Here is a 26,652-nt window from a genome sequence, read left to right on the forward strand (position 1 = left end):
GAAATGACAAAATGATAGGCATTTTAGTGATTCCCCAATATAACCTATGGCCGAATCACCAAAACAGCGTCAAAACTCTGAAACAGATTCAACTGAATTGAAATGGATCAGTGATCCAAAACACCAAAACTAATCGCTATCCCTCTAAAACAGCCAGATCCAAAACTGAATCAAAACATAGCCATTTTGCGCAGCTCTATTTAGTACCTCTAATATGAGGTACTATATAAAGCCTCATTAGACTGCACTAATGCACAGAAGCAAAAGCTAACAGGTTTTTTGTGATGCTTAATGTGCAGTAGATTAATTCTGTTGTGCATTAACATGGTTTTTGCTGTGATGTGCTAATGTGCAGTAGAATAGTCTTCTGCGCATTATGGCGTCTTGTGTAGAGGCACCCACTAATGATTTGTTGGTGTCAAATCTTGAAAGGGTTAATAGATTTGTATGGAAATCAGAGCACTTTCCCTCTAAAAATGAGACTCATTGGACCTGCTTTGGTAATTTGGACATTCAAAAGCAAAGGCAGCTGAAAATACTGGTAGTTACTGGAAGTTTTGGCTGAGGGTCCTTAAAACGGCTTTGAGAACTTAGGTGCCCAAACCCTGTTGCCTACAGGTCTCAGTATTCTCATGCTTCTAATATTCTTAATCACCAATTACTATAATCTAACTGTAATGCAACAACACCACATGAATAACAAAATGCTGCAACGTATTTGGTAAGATAATGGATGGAATACAATATAGATATCATATAACATAGTGCGAGCAGCACTCCGCATGTCCAGTGTTGCTGCTCTGGTTGCCTTCCCCTCATTTATGCTACTGATCTGTAGAAATATTTGGACCATAATCTTGAAAAAATTCAAATGAATTTTTATTAATGTATTCAAATACAAATGCTTGTATGAATAAAGTTATACAAAATAAATTTGCATTGGTAGGATTAGTTTACTGTGCACCATACTCATGGGTGGCAAAATGTAAGACATAGGTCACAGGTTGTTTATTTTAGAGTATTTTACCTTCCATTATCTACGTGCATCCTGAAAACTAAGAAAAACTATGATGGTTGAAATATTAACCCATTAGAACAGGCATGAAATCTAATTATCGTTCTTTGAATCCCAGCATAACAGTGCTATTGATTAACTCTAACCCAAAAAATTAATGTCCCATTGGAGGCACATTCTATAGAAACAATCATGGTTTGCAGCAGAATTTCTATTGAGAGATGGTTATTTTGAGATTTTTTTTTTTAAGTGGAATATTCTAAACCTTACAACCTCATTATTCATACACACTATTTTAAAAACTGGCCCCCAACACTAAAGGGAAAAGTATATTAAATAGTGGATTTTCCCAGGTCATAAATCCATTTTTTTAAATGAATAAAAACTAGAGAAAGGTTCCAAATGCATATAGTAGTACAGGGCATTTATACACATATGTTTTCATCCCACAACATGTTGGAGATCCTCCGCTTCAGACCAGACTCGATTAATCGAGCTGCGATTAATCTGCATGCAAGCTGATGTGAACTGCACTGCACCATGTGCAGTTGTATCAGCAGTGAAATGCACATCAGTGCGTAGAAAATGGCAGCGCTGCAGTTCTGAACTAAAGCACCACCAATGTGTTTTAGTTCAAAAGTGCGACACCACCATTTTCTCAGTGCTGATGTGTTCTCTGTTTATACAACTGCATGCTCCACAGCGCCAGGCACTTTCCAAAACACTCATTCATGAAGCACATGCATGTGTACAATTCCCACAGTTCCTAAGCTCAACAGTAGTCTTAGAAAGATGAATTGAAGTATTGTTAGTGTAACAGGGAACCCTAACCTTATTAGCTATATAGGGAGCGGAAGTAGGAAGGAAGAGTGGAGTCCCCAGGAGAGCAAGATGTTTGTGGCCACAGGGGCAGACTACTGCAGCAGTTAGCACCAGCACCCAAACCTTGACAACTGGGGTTGCTAAGCAGCTAAAGAAGGTTGTGGGGCAGGGGAATCCAAATAGCTCATTAGGCTGAACAGGCACCCCTGGGCACATCCCGAAGGACAGTGGTCAGATGACTGGGAGCAGGGCTTAGCTGCAGATAAGCCCAGTCTCTGGGCTGGGGGTGGCAGTCTATGTCCACTGGCTGCAGTGGAAGGAGTGGAGGACAGAGCTGGCTGCCAGGGAAAAGGTGCCATGGGGCTGAGGAAGTCAGGTTGGCTCCTTATGACTGTGATAATTGTTATGGCCCTGAAGGGACTTTGGGATGAGTTGTAACTGAATGGGATGGTTAACCCACTGTGTTACAGTTATCTTGTCTGTATTTAACACCGGAGGACCACATTGCAGCTGTAGGGGAGGTCTGGAGGCCATGGACCAGGATGCTAGGGGTATTCAGAGTTTTGAGACTAGTTTTGGTCAAGGATGTATGGGGCTGAGGACCAGGAAGCTAGGGTCCAAGGCAGCAGACCTGGGCTGGAGGGTCAAGTCAAATCAACTAAGTGCTGAGGCTGCTGTGACTGTTGGGGCACCTTAGATGCTGTACCAACCCTCCTAGGTTAGTTGTGCGGCTTTGGATCATTGGTGATTCTTTGGGCATAGTGACCTGGTGGCACCCATGTCCTCTCCAGGTATGGATAGCAGTTGGCTCACAGGGAGCTCATCCACCCTTTAACATGTCTTGTTTTTAGTCCTGCTGGGTGTCCACACACCCTCCTCACCCAGGCTAGCTCAGGTGGGGGCTTCAGTTTAGTCGCCAACAACCTGACCGTGGAACAGGCTGTACTGGTTTGCATGATACCAGATAGCAGACCGAGAGGGGCCTGGTCTGACAATAGACCTGAGGGGATTCAACCAGATAAAAAGGGCCAAAACCGGAAAGGCTAAAGTCTGGACAAAGGTTTTGGGGCCTCAGGGATCCAGTGATAGTTTGGGGCCCAGAGATCCCCTCCAAGTGGCAACTGAGAGTCATCTGCAAGACATGGGTGTGGCTATGAGGATGTCTGGAGGCCACAATATAGGCCATAAAACATGACTAGAACCATCTTAAAGGGGAAGTACACCCCATGCAGTTTGGGTGGAGTAGCCCTGAGGATTGGGGTATAGGGAAATAACTCCTAGAGCTATACCAAGAGGAGAATACAACAAACAAGTTACCCTGACCTCTGGAGGAAGCTTCCCCTTAAATATATTGTGGAGGTTGGGCTTAGGATGCCTCCTCTTACCCCCCTATCGCCACTCAATGAACTGTTGATACCCCAATGTCCCTGCCTGCCATGTCTTGGATGTTATTATTCTATATTCAAATTTTTTTTGATGGCACTAGTTGGGAGGGTTGTTTGGTCAAAAAAAAAATTTTTTTTTTCTGTTTGTTCTTATTAGGTCTCTATTAGAGGTTTCTGGGGACCATGGGTAAGTTATCTTGCTCATCTCTCCATACATATGTTTGCACGCACTCGATGATATAATCACAGTTTGGTTCAAATCAAAACTTGTCTTTATTTTTAACTTTTATCACTCTGTACAACCTTCCTTTACTTTCAGGCAAAAGCTGTCTCTCTCCTTTTTTTGTTTTTTTTCAATATCAATTTGGTAATTCTACTTATCTAATACTCTTATGCTATAGCTATTACTTTGTCTGAATGGAATTTGGTATTAATAAACAAAGACTCTTTCTTTCTTGTCCATCTGTGGTTCCATACCCGCTACAGGCTTTTATCTTCGAACCCCGCTAGATGCACTCTCTTTACTTGTTGGCATATGAGTCTATCTTTTATCCTGCGTGAGACCAATGATTCGGATCCCCTTGAAGTGATAATACTGTGTCCCTTTCACTCTCTTCTTTTTTTTTGTTGTTTTCTTTTCAGGCCGACCGTGTAGGATGTGTCCCGTGGTGTTAGGCTCTTCAGGGATCCACCCACTGCTCTTGGAGCTCCGTTCTTTCCCCAGCAATGCAAGAAGCCTTCACATAAGTTTCAGCTCCCCCTGTAGATCTTCTTTCTTCCCCTTTTTCTCCTCTTTTTTCTGCTTTTTTCCACACTGGAGCTCCCGTCTTTCCGCCTTGCTCCAATCTCGGAGCTTCTACCCTAATATGGTAGTGGCTTCAGAAGCAGCATTCCCCAGGTCTCCTTGCCATGGCCACACTCGCTCCCATGGCTGCATTCGCTCCTTCACATATATATTATGATCAAGTCATGGTAGGTGAGAGAGAGGAGGTGGAGGAGGCTGGGGAGCACTGATAGACAAGTCTGACCACAATGGGGCACCAGATACGGAGGAGGTCAGATACTCTGAGCCTGTTACAGGTAGTTAAAAGTAAGGTGTGTAGTGCACATATCCCATAGATGGAAATATCATTAGCAAAATTAGCACTATCTATGGTAATACAATGCAAGGTGTCACATAATCATAGAATTATGAAACCATGAAAAACCTGGACCAGCAAGGAACTCAAGCTAAGATCAGCTATACCTAAAATCATTCTTGACAAATATTTGTCTAAACTTAAAAACTTTCAGCAATGGAGGTTTTATAGCCTATCTAACTAATATATTCCAATGCCTAACTATCCTTACAGCTAGAAAGTTTTTCCTAATACCGCACCAAATCTCCCTTGATGCAGCTTAAGCCCAATACTTCTTATTTTACTCCCAGAGGACATGGAGAATTTATTACCTTCCTCTTTGCAGCAACCTTTTAGATAATCCTGTCTCAGCAACAATTTCTAGGCAAAAGGTTACATCAATTTCAGATTTCAAACAGTCTTCATCCATACTATGTCCCAAGTACTACACCATCACCCTTATGGCATCCATTCAAATGCCTGGCTTTTTGGGGGGTACGCCTTTCTGAAAATTCTGCCCCTGACATTTCTACTTGCTATTAGGAGACCTAGGATTTTATCATTTCATTATTTTTTCTCACATAATTCAGTTATATAATTGCCTCATATTGGCATCATACACTACAAAAAATGAAATTTAAAAAAAACTTTCATTGTTTAGATGAAAGTTTCTCTCTTCAATCTGAAAAAATAAAATGGCAGAAATAAAATCTCTTAAGTAAAATGAATATCCATAACCAATTAAGGGCTACACTCTTTGCCACTTTACACACTTGTATGCCACACATGCAGCTATGCAGCTGCAGTTTTCCCCTGAGGACAAACAATATTGTCCAGCATGCACACCAATAAAAAATGGGGGACTCCCATCTTTGAGCCCAACAGCCTAGTGATTGCCCTGGGAGGAGGAGACCCAGGGTACAGACCCTCCTCACTCAGAAGACTTTGAAGCTGCCTCTCAGCAAAGTATTCTAACCACAAGATCCTGGGCCTGTCCTTTCTCAAAGCTGGGCCCCTGCATCTTGCTTTGAATATTTATTGGATAAATAACACTACAGATATTTCTGTCTCACTGGGAGCAAAAGCCCAGGCTAGAACTCAGGTCTCCCTCCCATTCATGTAAGCAACCATCTCAGGGAGCCATACACCCACTGGTTTCTTTTCCTTCTCCTGACTATACACATTCATCTCTCTCTTAGATGCTTGTTAGGAGCGGGGGAGGTGGGCAGGCAACCTAGCTTCATGAGGTAGGCTTAAGAAGGGTCTGGAGGATGCCTAACCTGTGACCTGGGACTAAATCGCTTTCCTGTAAAGCAGAAAATAAAGTTTCAAACCCCCTCTGGCAAGTGTCCTAACTGCTAGGCTATTGGGGCTCCAGTCTCCAACACCTGACAGCTATAGTTTCTCTATGAGCAAAATTTGGGGACTTACAATGCCTTAAGTACTTAAGGACTTACCAAGCCTGGGAGATCCTATTTAGCCATGCAGCTGCATAGCCAGAGCTCAGCCCTACTGCCTATACTTAGTAGGTACATGCACAGTTGAGTGCTCAGGGCTGAATTATAAATCGTGCGTAAACGCCAAAAAGTGCAGTTATGAAGCTGCATGCATGCCAGTGAAGCCCATAGGCTGAAAGAGGATTTTGCCTTAAACGTTTCCTTTTTCAGAAGACTGCCACTGAAGTGTATGCCCTTAATTTCCCCCAGACTACACAGGTTGCATGAGATCCAAGACTCCTCAAGGTTTCAAAAAGAACTAAAGAACATCTTCTGTTGAATTTATCTAAAAAGCATCAACATTTCACCCACCACTGATTTAAGATATTGTCACCAACTATGGTCTATAACAACACCACCAAATCAGTGCCAAAATCTATGGAAACTCTATTTGCCCACACCTAAGACCTGAATTCTTTAAAAAAAAATTATCAGTATACAGCATGCTGAGGCTTATTGTCAGGATGATTTCTCATAGTAGTAAGTATTCAATCCATCAATATATCTTACAAGGAAAAGGCCTACCTGGGAAAGGAGGAAGCCTTTTGGAAGACAAACAATGAAAATACAATTTCAGAAGGTTTATTTTTAATTATAAGGAGGAAAACAAACACAAATGTTAACATACCTTTGTTTCTATGACCAAAACCCATTTTTCCACTGTTTAAGGTTCTTTCCAGCTACTTCGTTTGTAACACAAGAAAGAAAACAATCAGAAAATATATAGCTCCACTTTGAATAGTAATTTCCTATTTACATATTCCCCATTTTAAGTTGTCTCATTAAATGCTCACTGACAAGAAATTCTTTTATATTTTCTATTCTTCTTAGCTAGCATTTCTCCTCCTGTCTCCCACTGATCAAAACTGTTTTATCTGAAAGATGATCTGCAAAGGAAAAAAAATTGTGCTTTATTTTCCACATTAAAAATTCAGATTTTCTCTAAGGCTTTATTCCCACAATACATACCAGGAAAACCAACTCCTGTGTCAACAAGGACCATTTTAAGTGGGCAGGGCTCTACCCAGTAGCCCTACACACCAACCAGCCTCTGGGAAGGCAGAGGGAAGAAGTACAAATAGCAGCTAGTATGCCTGCCACCAGCAGTGCAAGCACTAACAACACTGCCCCATGTACAGCTGCTGCCCAGAGCACTCGTGTCTAGTTATACCTCTGCTTATACTAAATCCTAACTTGCTTTTTCCTGAAAGAGTAGAAATAGCACAATGGGATTATGATGTCATCTGTGACAATAGTTAGAGTTTTTAGTCGAGTTGAATTTTCATTTAATAGCTATTTAATTCAAATGAATCACAAACAATGGGTGAAAAACTACCTTGTGAAAAATCAGCATTCCCCTCTGTGGAAGTAAGTTGAACCAGGCCTCTTACTTGACTAGGAGGAGAGACAAAGATAGAGAAAAAGAAGAGAAGATGCTGATGCTATGTGTTTCAAAATGTTCTAAGATAAGGAAAAACCTTCATGCCTTGTTTTGTCTGTGTGCAGATGTTAACCTTCTCCTTTCTGCCAAACTAGAAGCTGATAACTGTTCCCAAAACATAGTGTTTTTTTTAAGTAAGTAAACTGCTTACGTGTGACAAACAAATGATCAACATCTTTCTGTTTCTCTCAAGGTTGCTTTGTCTAAACCCTGCATCTTTTCTTGCTGTCTGAAGTATAAATATGCTTGTAAACTTGTAAAGGTCAGAGTTCCTTTAAGAGCTCTCCCTGTGATCACTTGTATAGTTTTAAATAAACCTAGATGGCTCTGCCAATTCTAATACAACCACAACGCAAAGTTTAATTTCTTCCACACCTCCCTCCAACTGGGACCCGGGCAAATTCCAGTTCTTAGGTCCTCCATGGAAGCTTTCAGGAAAATCAAGTACTAATGCACATCATATTGCTAATACTATTAAAGTTGAAAAGTCCTTGAACAAGGCAAATCTCGTTTTCCCCTTTGCAGATCAAGTTTAAAGAGAATAATATTTATCTGTCAAAGCCACTTCTTCAGATGTAGCAGCAGCTTCTCAAGACTTTTCCTAGGAATCACATGGCTGTTCTTTCCGAAGTGAAAATTGCCAAATTTCCTTTTAAAGAGAATTCCTGCACTAGCATTAGAGACAGAAACTTATTAGTAACACTTTGATTTTTTATTTTTACCTTTCACATATCCTTAGTAGTTGCCAGTCCCTCTGTGGCATTATCAGTTTCGGTCCTGCACCCTACTGAGAGGCAAGTCCATGCTGCCAAACAGTGTGAGGGATGGACTCGGGAAAAGAGTACTTTGGATAACAGACCGCTAAGTTCAGCAGAAATGCCCTACTTTATAACTTTTCCAGAATAGGGGAGGCTAACTAGACTATTGTAAAGAAAATATCTGCCTTTTTTGGAAACTTTTTTTTCAGAGAGTAACCTGAATAGTGTCAAAAGAATATTACAATGTGATATTATTCACCCCAACTGTAGCACTGGGAATCTTTAGCAAGGACAAACAAGCTAAGCCAGTGCAACTTTGACAGCAGCCATTTTTCTTGTAATCTTAAAAGTATATTAGGTAGGATTCCCTTGCCCAATTAACCTTCCTTATATGGGATACTTTTGCATCACTGAGTCAGCACAGCCAAATGAAACTAACCCTAGCAGCAAAGGCACTTAATAGCAGGAAGGAGAGGATTCAGGCCAATGCTGCTAGTCAGGCTGCAACCTGCTACTGCCGCTAACTAAAGAAGTTAGTTCATATTTAGTAGTCTATAGCCATCAGACTGAAAGATCTGGATTCTGGTATGTAAGTACAGTAGTTATGTATATTTTTAATAGTGTTAAAAGAATAGTATCACAGTTGCAAATCCAACCACTCAAAAGTTAGGAGATTCCAGAATTAAGGCTGTTCGTGCAACATTAATGTCACTCCGTTGTACATTATAACTGTGTCCTTAATTACAAAATCACGTACTATTTTTATAATGTGATGCATACTGCCTCATTCAGTGTAACTTTAATACACTTCCCTTTGTAGTTATGACAGTTGGATTTCCTGAAGCTGTGCTACCTCCTCATGGGAGAAAAAGCATGGTAAAAACACACTGGCAGCCATATACTCTTAAAAGCTGGCAAGAAGGAAGCTTTCACTGGTAGCATTTAGATGAAAAGCAGCTACCTGAAAGTACATTTGTTTGGCTTTCCTATATATATGGAAAGAGCTAGCAAGAGAATATGTTGAGAAGTGTTCCTGTCAAAGAATGATGCCATATTGCAGAATTCAGGGATGACCAGACGAGGGTCGCAAAGACCTCAGTTCCCCATCTGTTGGGGAGAAGGGGAGAAAGCAATGTTGGGCAGTTAGTGCAGAAGCTTACAATGTCAGGGATTGTTATCTTCTGTTGTGTTAATTCAAAATGATATCACTGTAATAAAAGCCTAGTTCCTTTTTTGGGTATCAATGCTTCCTGGACTTCAAGCTCAGAATCTTTGCACCATGGATTCAATAGCCTCTATAATGTCTGTCATTCTTTATTTTCTGAATCAATGGCATCTCTTCATTGACCATCAAATATTTTCATTTCTTGGTCTTCTCTTCTGGCATCATCCAGTTTTCCTTCTCTTGGTCTCACCACTGCTTACCACCTTCCCCACATAGACTCTACTTCTTTTCACTAACTGTGCATCCATTTCTAGTCTTCTTCTACGCCTCTTTCAGAAACATAGTAATAAAAGCTTGAGCACTCTGAAGCCCTGATGCCTTATACAGCTCCCAGATTGTGCCCAGAAGACGATCAGAGCCCATGAGAGTCTGGATCTAACTGCTACTCTACTTTTACAATAGAGTTGGTTGTTGTGTTCTGTTTTAACACTTTTACAAAGGCTGTCTGGTGCTTATTCTTAAAAAGATAGAAATTATTGAATTGATTATGAAGCCGATAAGAAGGCTCTTTTATTTCCCAGGAAATTATCTGTGGTTTATTATCTTAGTAGCTATGAGAATATAACTTTAGAAGCACTCCTGATAGCACTTACACTCACTCACCCAAGAATGGGTAAACCCCCCATGGACCTGCCAGCCCCCTGCAATCCCATGAGCCCTTCCCCTCCACCCAAGTTAGCTTCCTCAGGCTGCCTATGCTATTCCTGGCAGTGGAGAACACCTGCATACCCTGGCTCCCAGGTTAGGTTTAGGTGGCTTACAGTAAGTTGCTTAAACCTAAACCAGGTACAACAAATGCTTGTATGTACCCACTGTGTCTGTGTTGGCACCATGCTGTTCTTCAGGCTGCTTCCATAAAAATAGCTCTATCCATCTTCTCTCACTGAAACCCAAAGATGCTACTCCATGCTTCCTTTGACACCTCTGTCTCTAGCACCCTGAGTGCGGTGGCAGGAGGGATCAGATTTCCAGGTCCGGAGTGTGTAGGGCACAAGCCAGGGCTTCTGTGGCCTTCTCAAGTGTTCTGCTAAAGGACTGCATTGGCTCCTTTGCTGCTTGTCTGTATTTTAGGGAGACAAGGTATCAGCACTACTTTTTAAATTTATTTTTTTTAATTGGGCTTCAGATTTGGTGGTCTTTTCTAAATGTCTACTGAAAAAGACAGGTTCTCCAAAGGAGACTCCCAAGAAACCTTGGATATATATATAATTTCATAAGCCAGAGTGGAAGCAGTGAAGATAAATCTAGCTCATCCTCTGTAATTAGACCCTGCTCCTACTAATTGCTTGGCCCAGGTGGACCACCAAACAAAAAGAACCACTGGCGATCTCAGGGAGATTTCTCACAAGATATGCTACGTTACACACAATCTATCTATTTTAGGGTGCAGACACAAAAAACATTTACTGCTTGGTAAATTGATTTTACTAGGTATTAAAAGTGGAGCAAACAGAGGGCACACATTCCTGCTATGTAGTAAATCACCTGAAGCCACAGTAAAGACCACACCTGACTACTGATAGGCTTATTTAAAGTTAAGTACATGATTAAGCTTTCAAAGGATGGTAATCTTAGTCTTAATGATGATATCTGTCCAATACTTTAGAGTCAGAGGTTATTCCCTTATGTTTACAGTATTGAAATTAACCTGAATGCACTTAAAGTATCTTTGATTTTTATTTTTTTTTTTTATTTAAAATTCATTCTGTTTTCATGTGTGCAGCCTTGACTTTTCAAGTCTCTCGATATTCTGAAATATTTCCAATGAGCTTTCTTGGCAAATGGCTTGGAGCCAACCTCCATTTTATTCTTATCATTTTAACTCTTTCCACCTCCTTGTTCATCTGCATCAAGGTTCTTTGGGTCCTGCTAGATGCACAGTAATGTAAGATGGCAAGCATAAACTTTAGTTATGGATTAATTTATGTTTGAATTTTTTTTTCATTTCCCTTCTGTCTTTTTTCTCAATTACATGTGTTTCTGTTCCAAACTAAGGATGAAATGACATCTTCATTTTTATATCTTCCACAGTGTTCTATTTTAATTGACCTGCCAGAAGGTATCAGGTTGTGTTGAAGCTGAACAACAGAGTATATCAGCCTAATACCAAGAAGTCCTCTGATACAGTATTTCTAGCCAATAAAATAAAAAACAATAACTGCAAAACAACAAACTTCATGGCTTCATTGCTGGAGATGGGTGTTATTTAGAGTCTGTAATTTGAAATACAACTACATTTTCAACTATTCATCCAACTATTGGCTAACCCGCATTTTGATTACTCATCTGTCACTCTGGTTCACACCATAGCACCATATTTTAGTTCTTTTCATAAGTGACATCACTGAATCCATTAAGCAAGCTAACATCACTCCTAAAAGTACAGTATTAAGGAATTATTTCTAAGGATGGCCCCTTAAAACAAGTATTTATGAGTATTTACATATAAGCATTCTAAAAAGTAGGCTAGCAAGCTAGATATTTCAGATGCACCTTTTCTAATATTTATTTGTGTGCTCATGTGGAACATCTGAAATCATACAGTATAATTTAAAACAGCCTTGAAACTTTATTCAAACAAGCCAGTTTGTAATTAGTTTTGCCTTGTGCTGAGATGAAGAATGACTGTTAAATTATGCAATAACTAAAAGATCCAGCTATTCTTGTCAATAATGTATCAGCCTAGCATACAGCACAAGTTAATTTGGACTGTAAACTCTAAACGAACTTGTGGCAGAACCTGCCGACAATAGCACATTTCAATTTTTGTAATAGCATAAAGGAGTTAGAAGATGCCGAGTTCGGGCCACGGTTCAGGAATCAAATAAGGCAGCTACAGATTTCAAATGTTTTCTTTAGCCCTTTCCTTGAAAACTCTAGTGTAGAGGCAGGGGTGTAGGCAAACATTACTACATGTCTAGACTTGAACAATCATGTTTTAGGCAGCCCATTCATGACAGTGTGGCCTGTATCAGTTCCATACAACAGCCAAGATAAGAACATGAGCCATTACATTACAAGATATGGACAAGAACCTTTCTAATGAAATGAAATTCAGCCCTGGGCAAGAGTGATCACTCAAGAGCAATGTGCCCCTTAACTTAAACATTCAACATAGAGTTTACTTGTCACTTATGTAGTATACCAGACTTTTGCTGACTCTGCACAGATAAAATTAATCCATAGTCATATTCACTATATTGAACCTGTAGGCCTGGAACAATGTGAGAGGTCTTTTACTACTGGTTGTCAATGCCCTGTTTTCTATGCAAAGGGAAGACTTCAGGCTTCAAGACCTCAGTCTGGCACATTCACATTCATTACACTTACAGTTTAAGAACAATATAAGGTCAAGAGAAGAGCTGAGATAACCTCTTAAACAAATTATTTTTTTTTCAGAAGAGAAGCCATGTTTTAATTACAGAAACACAATCAAATAATCAAATATTAATAAACTGCTATGTTTATTAAGTCAACCTTGGTATTCAAAAACAAGGGTATAGTAAGACCCTTAGCAATTGTATTTCTGGGTACCCTGCTATTCTTGATAATGCAATATGATCAAAGACTTCAGTTTCAGAAATGTGTAATTTTAATGCTCACACACTTGGGTGATTTTGGAATAAAAGTATGTTTGCCCTAAAGTAGTGCTTTTTAAAAAAAACAAAAAAACTAAAAAAATAATTCTAATCTGAACTGTGGAAGTTTTCCAGTTTAACAAAACCATTATAATTTAGCAAACGCCTTGTGACAAAATCCTATCCATGCCCATAGCTGTTAGTTAAAGATGAACAGAATTTGCATAGTATTCACACAAAACTCCAGACAGGGTATTTGTAATTCAGATTTGGCTTACAATGCATTCATTTACATTTTATAATGACTTTACCAGACAAAAAAGCTTAAAATGAAACAAGTTTTTCCCCCCCCAGTTACCAGAATGTAAAAGACACAGATTCAATATACTGGCAGTAAGAGCACAACTTCAATTTTGAACATCATCATTTACAATAAGAAATAGCACCAGGCAGATTAAGTACTGATTTTGCCCTTGGCACTGTGCGAAATTGAAGCCCCCATATTCCACCACCCTCATCTTTTAGTCAGAGTTCTGGCTGAGATTTCATTAGAATTCCCTTCCTGCAAACACAGTTACTCCATATTCATCCCTTGATGCATGCACCTAAAACCCATTAAAGTTAATGGGAGTTGCATACATATAGAGAATAGCCCCATAAATATTCTTAAAGAGGGCGTTAAGTGTAAGGAAAAAGTCTCTACCATCATTTCCTTTTTAATGATGTAAAAATATTGCAACTTGGGAATAAGATATGAACAGGTAGAGAAAGCCACAGAAGGCCACTCTCACTTGACTTTACATTAAAATTGTAGAAAGGGTGGATATTCCTTCCTACACTGGAGGGGTAGCTGGGCCAGGAATGTGGGTAAATTTTGCATTTAGTACATTTGGCATAAAAATCTTCAAAGAAAATTATCAAAATATGGAGGCTTCACAAGAGAATGTCTAGGTGTAGAAATCTCTTGCTTTATGTCATGTCCGTCCATCCCCCATGAGGGGAGGAGTGGGGGAGGGATTGTACAAGGAATGTTTAAAATTAAAGCCTTTACTGTTATAAAGAATTTTGCACACAAATGAGAGCTCTGCATATTCTACTTGCTTTAAATTCACGATCATTCTGTTTTAACCATACTTCCTTTATGCTGAATATGTTTGAGTTTAGTGGCAAACAAATAAATCCTTAATTCTTTTTGTGCACAGAAAGGATTAAAAGCCATAGAAACAGCAGGGAAGTGACGTGATAGACAGGAGATTGATAAATCAGAATCCATGGCATATTATTACTTCTCCCATGGAAATATGCAACTGATGTTCTGAATATACCTAGCTCCATGGATGTGACCTGACATGGGACTACTGGCAGAATTCTCTCTCACAGATAACAAACTAATAAATTCATGATGGCTTTTATACTGTACTGTGTATTTGTTCCAACTTGTAGGTTGGTCATTTAGGTGGACATGCTACTAAGCATGGGACTTGGAAGCAAAGGATTCTACACATCACTCTGACCTTCAGAAGATCTTTCCTGATCACAGGAGGTCCATGAGTTCTGCTGGTCCAATGACCCATGTGACAGGAGGAAATAGACAAACCTGCAGGCTGAGAGGAATGTGCTCTAGTGCAGCATTTCTCAACCCATGGTCACAACCCAAAAGTAGATCACCAGAATATATAAAAAGGTCATGAACAATCTTTAAGAAATGGTTCAACAAACTTTAAAAATGGATTCTCCTTTAAAAGAGAAAAACATAGGAAACCATGGGTTTCCCTTTGCAGGCTGGCAGAGTTCCAGCCTGCAAGGGGCTGCTTGGGGCTGGGGTGAGAGGAGGGAGGGTGATCAGGCAGAAGGCACCATGTCCATGTGCAGGCACACACATGCATGTGGAACCCAGGCAGCATGGAAAGCAGCTTCCACAGCTCTCCGCAGGTAAGTCTATGGGTTCAGCTGTGGCCTGAGGGGAGTGGCAGAGGTGGCCAGGCCATGGTGGTAGGGTGGAGCCATGGCCCAGCGTATGAGTGGCTGTCAGTGGGAGAAGGTGAGGGTAGTGTGCCACCCCCCACACCGCCCAGTCCATTACTTCTTACACTGCTGGCAGTGTGGCTGGCATGGGGGTTCTAGCAGCAGTGGCAGCAATGATTCTCATTGCCCGCTCTGCCTTCCCATACTGAGTCCCACCCACTAGGCCACACAAGCAGCTCCTGCCAGTGTGCGAGGCTGCTGCCCTGTGCCTGCTGTTGGTGCACAAATTGGGGTGGGGGGGAGGGAGGCACACATCCGCCAGTGCCCCACACCCCTCTCGCTCCACACACTGGAGAGCTAGCACCTGGGGATAGGGGCTATAGGTTGGGAGTGAAGAGCACCAGCAGGGCCAGGGGGCTGTTTTGTACTTAAACTATTTACTGGGTCAGACTGGCCAATGTTTACAAATGGGTCCCAGTACAAAAAGGGTTGAGAACCACTGCTCTAGTGGGCACAGACTCCTCAGTCCTTGATCCTTGTCTTTGTCTTATTTCTCTCTTTACCCAAACCACACATATTTGGCTCATTGTCTCAGCCCATCACCTAGCCTAATCTCCCTCAATCTTCCCCCAATTTATACACCAAGTTCTAGTCTTCTTCTACCAGCTCTTCATCACACATTCCTCTCAAGCTTTAGTTCCCAGCTCTTTGCCCAATGCATATGTATTTCCTGCCACATCAGACCCCTTCATTCAATCTCAAGGGCCCTGCACTCTGTCCCACTCTCCTTGACCAAGCCTTTCCAATTCACCCTCATCTCAGGATTCTTGCCAAACCTCAGTCTTCCCCAACCAAACTGACCCCCTGTCTTCCCCGCTATACCTGTCCTAGTCTACTACAGAAACAGTCTCACTGCTCTAATGTCAACTGGGTGGCCAGCAGGAGCAATTGCAGAAAAACTTCTGCTCAGACTTTACGTTAGTCCAGAGAACCTTTAGAGAATTAGTTGCAAAGATCTAGCCTCTCTCTCATATGCATGTGTAAAAGAGTTTTTTCAAAAACTTATGTCGTACAAATGTTCAGTTTTTTACTAAATCAGTATTTTTTTTTTTTACATAGAACCCACCCCTCTTCAGATTTCAAACCTTGCCACAAAACATGGGGTTTATAAGATTTTCAGTTAAATGATTTTATAAACATTTTAATGTGAGAAAAGCTAGATATTTTTTCCTGCCCTCAGTCTCTCAAATGGCTGAACCATTTTTGCTGAAACTTGCCAAAATTATTTAGCCTGAGGCAGATGCCTGACATGGAAAATTTCAGCTTAAACAGTTAAAGTTAGACAAAGTTATAAAATAACTAACAACAGGGACTTTTAATGGGAAGTGTCAGAGAACCTAAACTGTCAGCAGTACTGCTAGGCTCACCTACTGTAATTGCTGACTATTGTCATAATTATTTGATAATCTCTTTCTCCCTTTTATCTCCCTATTTTACAGTCAATTTAGTTCTTATTCTCTAAGTATTTTTTTCCTGACTACCTCTTTACAAACTCCTGACACAATTTGTTGCTTATTAAAATATGTGCACACTGAATCTGACAAAGACTTCCACTTTCTTTTCTCCCAGGATGCACTGAGATTTTGCACTTCAGGAAGCCTGTAAATCCTCTCTATGGCTGCGTCCACATGAGCAGGAGTCCCCATGCTGAGGCACATGAACGAAGGGGAGCAGCCAGCCCAGGGCTGCCTGCTTCTCTATCTCAAGGCACACTGTGCCCCAGCCAGCCAGGGAGTGTCTGGCTAGGTGGCAGGGTGCCTCGAGACAGGGGCTCCAAAACTCATGGAGACAGGGGAGAGCACATCTCTGGGATGCCTGATTCCTCCCTCTTCTCTACATGCTGCTCCCTGGGTGGCTGGGGCACAGGGGACACCTATATGTGCAGGGAAGCTGCTCCAATGCGCTGTAATTACAGCATGTCAGAGCAGACTCTATTAATTGAGTCTACTGGAGCATGGTAATTATCATGCTCCAGCAGACTCCAGAATCACATGTATTAGCATCCCTGCACTGAAAAATGGTGATGAGGGCACTTTAACTAAAGCTTGTTCAATGGGCTTTAGTTAAAGGGCCCCTGCTGCTATTTTTCAGTGTGGGGACACTGATACGTGTGATGCTCTCCCTCTCCCCAATCCCAAAGTACATCTATAAATGCCCAGGGTACCTCAGCACAGAGGCTCAGCAGTACACAGAGACTGGGAAGCACACAGTCATGAGCACACAGTGCACGTGCACGTTTTGGTGTGGTTTGTGCCACCTTTTTTGTGCACAAACCACACTTGCCTGCATGTCTGGTTCCAGCCTGCGAGCCTAATCCGCCACTCAAGTCAATTGAAATCTTTCATTTTGTTTCACTAGATCAGGGTTTGTCAACCAGGGGTACATGTACCCCCAGGGGTACTTGAGAAGGCCCTAAAGAGTAAGCATGGGCAGGTGGGGATGGAGTGCCCCCATGCACCATCCTGCGCTGGCACCACCACCCAGCCAGACATGAGGGAAGCTTGTATACAGTGCCTGGCGCGACTGTGTATTGGCCCCGCGCCGCCCCCCACCTCCCTCCCACGGCCAGCTGCCAGGGGTACACTGATCCAAAAAGGTTGAAAATCCCTACTCTAGACTTTGGATCAGACCCCACATTTTCCAAAAGCACCACAAAATCAAGTGCTACTGAATATAAGAGTCAGAGACCTGCAGAACAGAGCAAGAAATGGGGTAAATGTACGCTACCTTTTCTTCTTCCTTAAGTAAAACTTTCTTCCCAGTGCCTTTGGAAGAATCTCAACTCAAATTAAAAATTGACTCAGAGTAATGAGCTGACCTTTTCCAAGTGTTATCTTACATGAAAGTTAACTGTTTTAAGACAAAGCATGTATAATTATTCAAATTTTGAAGGCAATTTACTCTTAATAGAAAGCAAACTGCCACTTCCCCATATAACAATGCCATTTCAGAGCTGCTGAGCCCCAGAGCTTGCATTAAGTCTTCACTAACAAAAGCTCTGGTAGAGTAGATCTCCAAAAAATTGACAAACCATAAGGTATTTAATTCAACCTTAAATCTACAGATTGCATTAAAACAACATTAAGGATGTGATTAAAACCCAGAATAGCAAAGACAAAATGAATTAGAAAACTTGCAAAATGAACAAAAGGGGAATGCAAAACTGCCTCCAGACTATGATTTTTGCCAGCTTTTAACTAAAAAAAAAAGTAACACGTATTATTTTGATCATTTTGATTGAATGCACTTGCCTACTCACCAACACCGCATGTGCCAAAGATTTTGTTTGGTTCACATTGAAACAACTGAGATAATGAAACCCGAAAAAGAAATTGCTTAGACCTTTAAATATAGGAAAGTCAGCATCTGCTGTCTTAATTTACAATACAAGCTCCTGCAGTATCTTTAAAACAAAAGCATTTCCTTTAACTGACTTCCTTCAGTTATTTTCTGCTTTTATTGCTTTTCTTATGTTTCACAAATCAGTAACGAAGAAAGGGGAAAAAATGTAATAACAAGGGGAGATTCAAAACTAATATTTGAAATAAAAAATTGGAGATAGAATCTCATAACGGGGGTTAACCTTTCTGGGACTGTTCCAGAAAACAAGCTTATAAGCAACCTTCAAATGAAAAATATTTAGCCACGTGCCCTTTATTGGATCTCTACAATGAATAATATAAAGTCTTTCAGGCTTTTTATTTTCATCATTTTAAATCTGCATATATTACACATTTAGGGTTACCATACATCTGGGTTTTCCCAGACATGTCCTCTTTCTGGGTCCTCCCATCTCCATCCGGGCAGTTTTTTAAAATATCAGCAGATGTCTGGGAATTTGCTCTGCCTCTGCTTTCCTGGCACTTCCCAGCTTGCCCTAGCAACAAGTTGCTTGGGGCTGGGACGAGCTGGGGTGGGGGGCAAATCCGATCGGAGGCAGGGGCATCATATGCATTTGCTCACAGCCCTGGAAGCTGAAGTCTGTGGGGGAGGGCCAGGACTGAGGACTGTCAGTGGGGTGTGCGCGTGCGCATGCGCATGAGTGTGTGTGTACTTGCGTGTATGCACATGCACATGCATGCCTGCTGGTGCTAGAGCTGCAGCAGGGTGGGGAGGTGGGGGAGGTACATGCCCCTCCAACAGGGGAAAGGGGTGGGGGGATTCTTCAGGAGCAGCATGGAGCAGCATGGGCAGCAGGGCTGGCTTGCAGGGTGTTAGGGGGCTGCAAGTAAGGAGTAAGGGGCACCAGCAGGGCTGGGGGGGGGAGAGGGGGGACTGTGGGTTGGCAGTGAGGGGCACTGGCAGTGCCAGGGTGGTAAGGAGCTGTGGGTCAGGAGTGAGCGGCACCAGCAGGGCTGTGGAGGCTGTGACTTGGCAATGAGGAGCACCAGGGGGCTGGGGGACTGTGGGTCAGGAGTGCAGGGCACAGGCAGGGCCAAAGGGCTGTCGGCCAGGAGTGAGGGGTGTCAACAGGGATGAGGAGACTGAGGGCTGGGAGTGAGGAGCACCAGCATGGTCTGAGAGGGCTGTGGCTTGGGACTGAAGGGCAGGGCATAGGCATATCACTGCAGCCCCCACAATCATATACCCCTCTCCCCACAGGTGTCCTCTTTTTTTTGAAACTGGAAATATGGTAACCCTAACACATTAGACAGTCAGATTCTGCTTAAGCTACATGATCGCTGGAGAACTAGTAGAGCAATGTCACAGGAGCTAACTGCAGAGGTAACACAGCCTCTTTATTACCTAATATCCCAACCTACTTCTTGTCCATACACCAGAACCTTTGATAAGTGTTTAGTGGTGCTTTCCATCCAAACTCTGTGGCTTTATCAGATGTACTGGGGCTTTCCGTCGGGACAGTAACCAGCCTACCTTTTGAAGAGGATACAGATTAAATGACTCAAGTGCTGATAGTCTTCCAATGCCTTGCCATAATTCCTCATTGGTGCCCAAAGTGTAGGTGGGTTCTACCAAAATTTTCGAGGCAGGAAGGAATCACATATCAGCTCATCACAATTCACACAAATTTCTGACAGTATATAACACAAGCACCAGCAAGGAAACAATACCTAAAGGGAACGCGGCGGAGATAAGCTAATAATGTGCTCAGATCCAAGTACTAATCAGTAGATTATACTGGAGAGATACCCCAAGAGAGCAAAAGTTAAGTGACTGATAAGAGAAGGGACACCACATTTTTGTTTAGGTGTGGGGTATTTAGTATCTCATTACGTTCAAGAACTAGTTAATATATTAAATAAAGGAAGTATTTGTGAAAGATATATCACCCATACATGTCTATGGAGTAAAAAGATAAATATCTCAGGGACCTAGCAGAAACTCTCCAGAAAATACAGAGTCAGACTGGACATTCCAAATATTATTAAGCTGAAGCTGGCAGCTTCCTGTTTTATCTCCTTTATAAAGGACTTCATGATTCATGGATAGACCATTCTCTAAAACAGCTAAACTTTCCTCTAGAGGCTTGATAGGCAAATTTGTGAGGTCTGAGAAATAGTTCCTGTTTACTTAATAAAATATGTAGCAACAGTTATAGACACTGCTTCTTTCCTACTTACAGATATTATATCCTGCAACTGTAGCATTACATTCTTGCAACAGAGGAAAAGGGCAAGCTTCATAAATGATTATAGCAGTTACTGTACACTTGTCAGAGAAAACAATGCATAATGATTTAAAATATATATAAAGAGAATTTGAATTATTTAAAAAATATTAATGTTTAGCAAACATGGTGCTGTACAGTAGATGATTGCCTTAGATTTTTTTTATATCTTAAATTTTTAATAATATTTCTAAATCAAATGTATTTTATTTACTTCTAGCCAGAAAGGGATTTTTCTTACCTTTAACTATACTAACTTTTCCCTTAGCAGATGGTGGGTTAGAATTTTTTTTAACTTAAGCATTAAATATGCAGGGGATAGATTTGCCCAGATAAAATTATCAGCATTTTAAAGCCTTGGGAATAATTACATTGCAACAGAAGTGATTCTTGGTATAAATACACAGGTGAAGGGAATGTTTCACTGGTAGTTCTTGAATGCTTCACACATTTGTGGTTGAGGTTTATTTATCCTCATTGTCTATAAAACTATATGTTCATCTTCTTGGACATCAACATTTTTGTTTCAATTTTACTATAAAACAACTAGAAGAAATCCCCCCATTTCCTTTCATTTTAATTTTCCCCTATAGAAGAGATTGTGTTAGGTATGCTATTTTAAATTAGTCTGAAAATTCAAGTTTTATGTGAAAAAAGCAATCATCTATTGGGTAAAGTACACCCTACGACAGAGGGTGTAACACAAGATCTTCTGTGGTAGATGGGGATTCTGCTCTTCTTTAGACAGAACATAAAGTTAATGATCCTCCACTGCTAGCATAAAAACTATTGGTATTGAGCATGGAAACTACACAAACATCTTTTGAATATTTCTGTTTCATAAAGCTTTCTGTACTCTCTGGAATCAATTCTGCATGGTGGACTGGACCACAGTTTCCATCAAATTTCATGGAAGTCAGCATCTGCAGGGTATGGGTTTCTACATGCCCAAATAAAATCTTATATAAAATGTAAGAAACTGTTGCTTTCCAAAGTCCTCTGAGCATTTTAGAAGCAAGCAAGTAAAAGAACCCATTCCAATATGTCATAGATATTAATCAGAGGGTGTTTGGTCTTCCCATGCTTCTGTGCTTTGTTGGTTGCAACATGTTCAAGAAGGCACTTTTCCCCCAGTTGCTGCTGCCTGGAGTGTCATGGGTTTTTTCACCTTCCTCAGACGCAGTGGATACTGGCTGCAGCCAAGGCTGGGAATTGGGACTGAGGTGTGCCAATGCTCCATTTGGAACTTAAATAAACACAACAAGACAAAAGAGATGATAGGGTCTTCTCCTCTACTCGAGGTCTAACCCAGTGATTCTCAACCAGGATGCTGTGATATCTGGGGTGCTTTTAGATTCTTTTAAGGATGTCACAGGGTGCCACATAATATTAGCACTATTAGGTGTGCAGACTTGATTCACAAGGTAAATCCAGAAATTTGAAATAGGAATTCATATGTTAGAAGTTCTCTGATGTGTTGTGGTCTTTCTGAGATTTTGCAACACAAGAATTTCTGTTATTTTTCTGTAGTCAAAAAAAAGGTGAAAACTAAAAGCTTGCATTTTCCAAGGGGTGTCTCAAGACTAAGAATGTTGAAAATCACTGTTCTAACTGGTTGTCACATACAGGAACAGGAAGGAATTTTATCCCACAGGCAGATCAGCATGGGCTTTGGGGAATTTTGCTTTCCAATGTAGTGAGAGGGCATAGTCCTTTTCCTTCAATCTCGCAAGCATATTTTTTACAAACTACTACTTATCCTTGCCACTGGCTTCACATCCTTGCTTTGTGTGTGGCAGGTTAGATTGCTTTGATATTTCAGGCATTGTGCCTGGTAGCTGTAAGAAAGGATTGTTTGTGTGATTTCAAGAACAGGTTAGGCAAACACTTATAGAGAATGGTTAGATAGGGATTATCCTGCCTTGAGCAGGGGGCTGCAATTGGTGGCTTCCTGAGCCTCCTTCTAGCCCTACTTTCCTAGGATGTTAGGATTATTAGTAGTTCCACATATTAAATAATTCTAATTCTTCCAAGTATTGCTTATGTAGAACATTAGCTGAAGTACTATTCAGTTTGTTTGTTTTTGCCCCACCCAAACCATGCAATCTTCATTGCTTACCCACTATATCTGAAAAACAGAATCTCTAGTGGATTACCAAATAACAACATAAAATTTGGATTACATCAATGAAGGAAAACTATCTGGCTAAACCAGAAGGTGCATGGCACATGCATTCCCTGGGGACAACTAGCTCATTGTCCCTGGGGAACAAAATGCCCATGCTCATGTGGATGAGGCCAAACAGGTCAAACCAGAACAGGTGCCAAAAAATACCTACAAGGATAACCATGAGACTGAAAAGCCTTTCATACATGAAGAAACTAAAGAGCTTAGCAAAACAAAGTTGGTAGTATAACTGCTCAATCTAAATACGTCACAGGTTAACACCAAGGAAGAAAAGAATTGAAGAAAGAAGCTGGCACAAGAAGATATGGCATAAGCTGGCCATGGATAAATTAAGGGTGAAAATTAGAAAACTGTCCTTAACATTGGAGTGCTGCAGATCTGCCACTGTCTTTCAATAAGAACAGTAGGCATAAAAAAAAACAAAAAGCAAAAACCAAACCCTAACCACCTTTAAGATGGAGTTTGATAAGTGTCTGGGTAGATGATATCTTATTTCCTGCATGAGAGGGGACTAGATTTCATCAGGGCATGCCTTCTAGCCTTATAAAAATTTTCCTTCCCAAAAAGGAATGTTGCCCAGCAGCATAGCTGTGAAGCTTATTTCTTGTTTGCTCACATTCAAAGAGTAATTTCAAGATGCTTTTTTGTATGCATCCATAAATATTCTACCTCAGGTCTCTTCTTCTCAAAGTAATAAATCATGGTGGGTGTTCAATAGTGTTGATTGTTTATGGTGACAATCGCTGACAATCTCCTGTACACAGAATGCAGAATATCTGTTAACATTATTTTGACAAATTTTCCAGGGTATTCTGCACTGGTTTAGAGAAATGATCTTGATGATGCCATGATTCAGATTGATGACTGATGGCAGCAATACAGTTCTACCAAGTAATTTTCATCCCTGGCCTGATGCACGAAAGACTAAGAAAAGAGTTAATCTTACTTGACAGCAGGTGATGAGTTTGTATCATTAGCTCAAGGTTAATGTTTAACGTTCAGAAAAGATCTCACCCCAGCTCCCCCAAATTATGCCAACCTGTAAATCTAGAGAAGAAGAGATAAGTGGCCATACACTGGTGCAAAGCAAATAGAGAGCTTGGTACTTTTAAGGTGTCTTGCAATGGACAAAGATGTGTTATGCATACAACTGTAAGATGAGAAGTGTGCTGAATGGGGCTGAAAGGCAAATATTCACTATGGCAGGAGTGTCAAGCATACATCCCACAGGTTGGATCCAGCCTGCACAGCCACTTTATCTGAGGCTTTCTCAGGCTGTACCACAGCATCCCAGGCTTTTCAGGTGGTCCTTGGAGGACACCCAAGCTTCAGAGCCATAGAAAAGAGATGGGGTTACCACAGCCTTGTATAATACGAGCTTTGTTTAAGTACTGATGTTATGATCCTTGAACATATGCTGATGCATTCTTCTGAAGGCAGAGCTGACACATCAGATCCTATACTAGATCTCCTCATTGATGTTGGTCTTCTTTGAGAGATGGCTGCCAAGGTATGCAAAGTGTTCAATGTTATCCAACTCCTGTCTGTTAATGAAGATCTCTACTGGTGGAGTTAATTGGCCCAGAGCAGGCTGGTGAAGCACCTTTGTTTTTTCAATGTTAAGGGTCAGTCCCAGTCATTGGTATATTTGAGAGAAGCAGTTAAGGGCCATTTGTAGATCCTCCTAGGTATGTGCGGCAACAACACAATCATCAGCATACTGAAGTTCCACAGTCGAGGCCAATGTAACTTTGGTTTTGTCACAGAGGCAGGAGAGACCTACCCATCCTGTACTCAGTGCCAATGCCCTGTGGCAGATGGTCACAGATTAGTATCTTGACGACTGCAAGAAAGATGGAAAACAGAATTGCTGCGATCACACAGCCCTGCTTGATGGCAGTTTGAAAGGCAAAGGGCTCCATACTGGAACCATTACATAAGATGAAGGAAGTCAGTCATCTGGTGATGAAGGAGTGTTAGGATGGTGATAAATTTCCCTGCCGAGCCAAACTTCAATAAGATTTTCCATAAAGCCTGGCAGTTAACAGAGTTGAAGGCTTTGGTTAAATCGATAAAGACCATATACAGTTCCTGGTGTTACTTTCAGCATTTTTCCTGTATCAGCCACGCAAAAATCACATCCATGGTGCCTCTCAATGGTCTGAAGCCACGCTGAGACTTAGGAAGCATTTCCTCGACATGAGGAAACAATCAGTTCAGCACAATTTGAGCAAAGATCTTCCCAGTGATGAAAAGGAGGGTGATACCTTGATAGATTCATAGGGCCAGAAGGAAAACAAGCAACAAGGAGTGATTAGGCCACTCACCCGGGAAAGGAATTCCTGAGTTCCAGTATGTCCTCCCTGAACTCTTTAATGTAAAAATGCATAAACAGACCTTGGATTAAAACCAGAAAACCAAGTTAGAGGGACCAGAACAAAGAGATCCTCTCTCCCAACTGCATGCCCTAATCACTAAATTACAGACTCGGTCTCCTCTTTTATGGCCCCATAAATCTCTCATTTCTTTCTGGAAAGTGGAACTGCTTCACAGGAGGATACCCCAACCCACCCTAAGAACAAGCCTAAAACCGGGGGATATAGCATTGTCTTGGGAAGTAGGAGATACGGATTTAAATCTCCTCAAGCTGCTGAACATATTTAGCCCAGGTTTCCCTCTTCTTAGGCAAGTGTTCTAATCACTAGGGTCCTGTCCAGATCCAGATCCAGCCCATGAAGAGATTTTATTCAGCCTGCCAAGCAAAGCAAAAATTAATGTCCTCACACAAGTAGATAGATAGATAGATAGATAGATAGATAGATAGATAGATAGATAGATAGATAGATAGATAGATAATTTGTCCATTAGTAAGTTTAGTTTTAAATTGCATCATTGAGTGATGCAAAAATATAGAACTCTTGGTTCTAAAATGATACCTTTTATTAGACCAACTGAGAAGTTACAAAAAAAATATCTTTTTCTACAAGTTTTCAGGCTCATGAGGTCTTCATCAGGCTCTGGGAAAGTTCAAGATGGCAAAAAGTCCCCATATGTAGGAAATAAACTTAATTTTTGCATAGAGGAAGCAGAAGCTGGAAAACTGTCCCTCTGGGTGTCTATCATTGAGTGATGGAACATATAACTGCTGATGGCTTTGGCCTATGTTAGCTATGTTGAATCAGTTGGCTGTTAGTGAAAGGAAGTCAGATTGGAAGTCAGATACACCCCTGTCCTTCATATTGGCTATTGGTCACCATTAGGCAGCTCTTCAGTCATCATAAGGATGTTTTAATGTTCCTTCTGAATAGCTTAACTTTCATGAACTGTATAGAACATTTAGACACCTCATTCCAGAGTTTGGGATTCTACTCTGGGTCCTAGGTGACTACAATTTTAACTTATAGGCACCCAAGACATGGACTTTAGTCCTTAAGGACTCCAGTGATTTTAGTAGGAGTTAGGCACTTAAATATCTTTGAGACTTTGGGCCTAGTTATTTAACAGTAGGTGCAGACAGAAGTTTTTGTGCACAATCAGCCCCCAGAAAGCACTCTACAGCCATGCCATGACACACATGCATGGCTGCAGAGTGCTTCTAAAGTAGCCAGTCATGAGAAAAATTAACTCTCCTCTACTTTACAGTGCCTTAGGGAGCTTGTGTTCCCTAGGGTTAATTTGTCATGTGATTGGGGCCAGGCTGATGAAGCCCAGCACCACTGCCAAGGCTATTAACAGGAAGGCAAGGAGGAGGAAGAGGGGGAGAGGAAAGAGGAAGGAAGCCAAAAGCAGCGAGCTGCTGTCTGTGGTTTGCCTGGACTGAGCTGGAAGGGGATGGGTGGATCTGAGCCCTCCCTGCCTCATGCCCCCCCAGCCCTTCTCCCTCCAGCTCAGACCAGGCAAACCCCAGCTGGCAGCTCACTGCCACTGGCTTTCTCCTCCACCCTCCCTTCCTGCTGAAAGCAGCAGAGCTGG

General features: G+C 41.4%; 1 long non-coding RNA gene across 3 annotated transcripts in view; it reads right to left on the minus strand.

Moving 5' to 3' along the window:
* LOC109280280 (uncharacterized) overlaps positions 1-26,652 on the minus strand; it is a 150,871-nt gene that overhangs the window by 99,711 nt on the left and 24,508 nt on the right. Inside the window, exons 1-2 of one of the 3 annotated variants that reach the window (XR_002086531.2) lie at positions 7,173-7,606; positions 6,465-6,519 (exon numbers count right to left, since the gene is read on the minus strand). The exons of 1 other annotated variant lie outside the window; for it this stretch is intronic. This is a non-coding gene — a long non-coding RNA (uncharacterized LOC109280280). Of the gene's footprint in view, positions 1-6,464; positions 6,724-7,172; positions 7,607-26,652 lie in introns of those variants that run through there. One more of the 3 variants, XR_002086530.2, reaches the window with a different exon arrangement.

This window comes from Alligator mississippiensis, chromosome 1, assembly GCF_030867095.1.
Source record: "Alligator mississippiensis isolate rAllMis1 chromosome 1, rAllMis1, whole genome shotgun sequence".
NCBI lineage: Eukaryota > Metazoa > Chordata > Crocodylia > Alligatoridae > Alligator > Alligator mississippiensis.